The sequence below is a fragment of the Triticum aestivum genome, chromosome 3B (genome assembly GCF_018294505.1).
Source record: "Triticum aestivum cultivar Chinese Spring chromosome 3B, IWGSC CS RefSeq v2.1, whole genome shotgun sequence".
In the NCBI taxonomy this organism is placed as follows: domain Eukaryota; kingdom Viridiplantae; phylum Streptophyta; class Magnoliopsida; order Poales; family Poaceae; genus Triticum; species Triticum aestivum.
This window is the reverse complement of record NC_057801.1, coordinates 780,630,152-780,635,156: the sequence shown is the minus strand read 5'-3', so window position 1 is coordinate 780,635,156 and position 5,005 is coordinate 780,630,152.

Genomic DNA, 5,005 nt, shown 5'->3' with positions numbered 1-5,005 from the left:
TCAAATATCTCTTCAAAAAGGATAAAACTCTCACGATTATATCTCCTCTAAGTCATATAGCTCTACCATGTGGTTGTTGGTCAATGGAGACCGTGGACGTAACTCTCTCTCTCTATCAATCTGCGGCACTACTAATCCCCTATGCCCAGCCAATACTACTTCAGGAGCTCCGTTTAGCATCAACTCAAGAGAAAATCAACTGTGGTCTACTTCCAATCTACCACGTACAGCCCTACTATTACTGCCTTTAATCACTTTATTTAATCGCAGATCGAGGAAACATATATTGGAAACTGACAGGTCGTGTGAAATTGCAGAGTAGTTGAACATCAAGAACGGGTGACATGAAGGCTTCTAGCGATGGCTATGTCGCGGCCGCTACTGCGGACGAGCACAGCGACACCCTTGGGCAGCGTCGCGGATGCGGCTCTATGCGTTGATGCATGATCTGGGAGGAGGGATCGTGTGTGATGCCTGGGGCTGGTGATCTCTCTCTCTCTCTCTCTCTCTCTCTCTCTCTCTCTCTCTCTCTCTTAATCTATTACTTATATATATGGCCCGTGCGCTGATCCACCAAGGTGCATCAACGCAACGGTTTTTCATCTAATTTGATCTTCATGTGTCACGTGCTTCAAGTAAACTAAATCTCTCACATCCCCTCTCTCTCATTATACATGCCTTTGCAGGGTTTGGCCACCAGCGCATCCATATCGATTCATGTAATCTGGCCTTCCTGTCTCACGTGTCTATATAGTGGCCATCACAGCAATCCTTCATGTCCCAGGTTAAACTTCCTTCAAAACTGATGATGTTGAATTGATAAATCAATCTGGTGGAAGATGTGAAGAAGCAAGTATTCAGGAAATTTATGATACATATCATGTAATTTCATCAAATCAAATATTGTAATCGTGCAAGGCTTGGTCGAGAAAATAACTCGACGATGAGTGTCTTCTACTTAATTACTATACATTATTTACTTATTTTCTCCAGTATACACAGATTGTGTCACCAGAATAGTTAACCGGTGAGCTACCACTGGCCGATCATTGGAGTCGCCTGTGTCGATGCATCAGTATTTTTTGGCAGAGAAAAATCTGCAGTTATGTACCATCGGCATTTGACCCATACGTGTCCAATCATGCGTACATACACATAGGAGATCTACAGAACAGCTTTACCTTGATCGATGGATGCATGGCCAATCAAATCATATGGTGACAAGTGAGATCTCAATGGTGAGGCCGTGAATGTTCAAGCCATAAAAGTTTTCTACTATTGGCTCTTACAACACCCGAGTATCCTACATATCCATTTATTTCCATGCTTCCTTTTATCCTTTCTCTCCTCAAACCCGCCCTAGAAAGATTTGGACCTAATTATTTTTATCTTATATGGTAATAAATCTAACCTTTGGTATGACCATATTTTTTAAGCTATATGGTCTTTTTTTGTACATCATCAGCACTCAGTTATGCCATATATGATGTATGAAAGGCACAGGGAGTTTATTGTGGCATCTACTAACAACAGTCCCTTATGTACCCAAAAAAATATGTCTATCCTTAGCTAATTCACATGTTGTCATATGTTGTTTTTCAATCTAGTTATTGTTTTTTTCTAGCAGAAAACGGGACAGGGAGAAAGGAAACCAACGTTGTTTTCATGTTGCATGGGCTTATAGTTAGTTCCATGTCTTAGTCACAGCCATGCATGTGGGGGTCTATCAAAACATGTTCACTTATTCTAACTTCTCTGTCATTAGATATAGTTGTACAACATAATGATAGGTATTGTATATCTTACTCATTTTGAACAGTGTAATTAAATAGATTTTTGTTGCCAGCTGATTTCAATCGCTATACGAGTGATTCGTTTTACTAAGTTGCTATACTTAGTGCTTAAGAAGATGATGTTAGTCTTTATTTAATCATTGTTGTACTAGGTTTAGAAACTCGATCGAAGTGGTACTATTCTGTATCTTGAGGGCTAGATAGCTTCCTTGAGTAACAAATATTTTCAAGCTGTCTTTTCATAGAACTTATTTCACTTAATTTATTCAACTGTAACTTGCCCTTTTCTATCTGGTATTGACCTTGCTCTGTTGATGTGGGGGTATATCATGCCATCACAAATATTTTGGGGTTGCATCCATTCTCTGCAATACACATATGATATTGTATTGTGCTATATTTCCTATTGTACGACTGATTTTGTCAGAAATCTTCAATTTTCAGTACCCTTTTATGCCAATCACAGTATGTGATTTTCCCATGGATGTATATGTGTTTCATTTTTGTTGAAATAGATCAAAAAATGCGCTTTCAGTTTTTAGTATGAAATGTTCATTTGCAGGAAAATAATAGTTCATTAATGCTATTACGATACTCCTGGTTGTTTAACACACTAAACTGGAGAATCATTTGTCCGTACAAAATTGAGCCAGACAACACGTTTATAGTTAGTTGTTTTCTCGCTCGTAGCCATGTGTGTGGGGGTCTATTTGAATAAGTTCATCTATTGTATTCTAACTTCACTTTCATTAGATATATTTCTACGGCACAGCGGGCGGTATTGTATCTTTTCAATTTTCAGCAAGCAGGTAGTTAACTTCTTTTTTGCCAAGTGATTTCATTCCCTATATGAGGAATTCAATTTATTATGATTGCTATACTAAGTGATTAGGAAGTTGATGTTAGCCTTTAAGGAATCCTTGATGTACCATATTTAGGAAGTAGCACTAAGTCGTACTGTTCTATATCTACGGGTAGATTACTTTCTTACTTCACTCATTTCCTCCGGTTGTCTTTGCATAGAACTTATTTCACTAAATTTGTTCAACTATTGCTTTCCCTATTCTCCATCGTATTATTGTTGCTCTGTTGGTGTGGTTGTTGTTGGAAATATGCCCTAGAGGCAATAATAAATTGGTTATTATTATATTTCCTTGTTCATGATAATCGTTTATTGTCCATGCTATAATTGTATTGATAGGAAACTCAGATACATGTGTGGATATATAGACAACACCATGTCCCTAGTAAGCCTCTAGTTGATTAGCTCCTTGATCAATAGATGGTTACGGTTTCCTGACCATGGACATTGGATGTCGTTGATAACGGGATCACGTCATTAGGAGAATGATGTGATGGACAAGACCCAATCCTAAGCCTAGCACAAAGATCGTGTAGTTCGTATGCTAAAGCTTTTCTAATGTCAAGTATCTTTTCCTTAGACCATGAGATTGTGCAACTCCCGGATACCATAGGAATGCTTTGGGTGTACCAAACGTCACAACGTAACTGGGTGGCTATAAAGGTGCATTACAGGTATCTCCGAAAGTGTCTGTTGGGTTGGCACGAATCGAGACTGGGATTTGTCACTCCGTGTAAACGGAGAGGTATCTCTGGGCCCACTCGGTAGGACATCATCATAATGTGCACAATGTGACCAAGGGGTTGATCACGGGATGATGTGTTACGGAACGAGTAAAGAGACTTGCCGGTAACGAGATTGAACAAGGTATCGGTATACCGACGATCGAATCTCGGGCAAGTACAATACCGCTAGACAAAGGGAATTGTATACGGGATTGATTGAGTCCTTGACATCGTGGTTCATCCGATGAGATCATCGTGGAACATGTGGGAGCCAACATGGGTATCCAGATCCCGCTGTTGGTTATTGACCAGAGAACGTCTCGGTCATGTCTGCATGGTTCCCGAACCCGTAGGGTCTACACACTTAAGGTTCGATGACGCTAGGGTTATAAAGGAAGTTTGTATGTGGTTACCGAATGTTGTTCGGAGTCCCGGATGAGATCCCGGACGTCACGAGGAGTTCCGGAATGGTTCGGAGGTAAAGATTTATATATGGGAAGTCCTGTTTTGGTCACCGGAAAAGTTTCGGGTTTTTCGGTAACGTACCGGGACCACCGGGAGGGTCCCGGGGGTCCACCAAGTGGGGCCACCGGCACCGGAGGCTTGAATGGGCCTAGAGTGGAAAGGGACCAGCCCCAGAGTGGGCTGGTGCGCCTCCCACCCTTGCCCAAGGCGCAACTAGGAGGGGAGAGGGCAAACCCTAGGGCAGATGGGCCCTAAGGCCCACCCCAGGCGTGCCTCCCCTCTTTCCCCCTCTTGGCCGCCCCCCCAAGTCCCATCTAGGGCTGGCCGCACCCCTTGGGGTGGGAAACCCTAAAGGGGGCGCAGCCCCCCCTTTCCCCTATATATATTGGAGGTTTTGGAGCATCCCAACACATGAGAACTTCTCCCTCTTGGTGCAGCCCTACCGCTCTCCCTACTCCTCCTCTCCCGCGGTGCTTGGCGAAGCCCTGCAGGATTGCCACGCTCCTCCATCACCACCACGCCGTTGTGCTGCTGCTGGATGGAGTCTTCCTCAACCTCTCCCTCTCTCCTTGCTGGATCAAGGTGTGGGAGACGTCACCGGGCTGTACGTGTGTTGAACGCGGAGGTGCCGTCCGTTCGGCACTAGGATCTCCGGTGATTTGGATCACGACGAGTACGACTCCTTCAACCCGTTCTCTTGAACGCTTCCGCTTAGCGATCTACAAGGGTATGTAGATGCACTCTCCTTCCCCTCGTTGCTGGTTTCTCCATAGATAGATCTTGGTGACACGTAGGAAAATTTTGAATTTCTGCTACGTTCCCCAACAGTGGCATCATGAGCTAGGTCTATTGCGTAGATTCTTTGCACGAGTAGAACACAAAGTAGTTGTGGGCGTTGATTTTGTTCAATATGCTTACCGTTACTAGTCCAATCTTGTTTCGACGGTATTGTGGGATGAAGCGGCCCGGACCGACCTTACACGTACTCTTACGTGAGACAGGTTCCACCGATTGACATGCACTTGTTGCATAAGGTGGCTAGCGGGTGCCAGTCTCTCCCACTTTAGTCGGAACGGATTCGATGAAAAGGGTCCTTATGAAGGGTAAATAGCAATTGGCATATCACGTTGTGGTTTTGCGTAGGTAAGAAACGTTCTTGC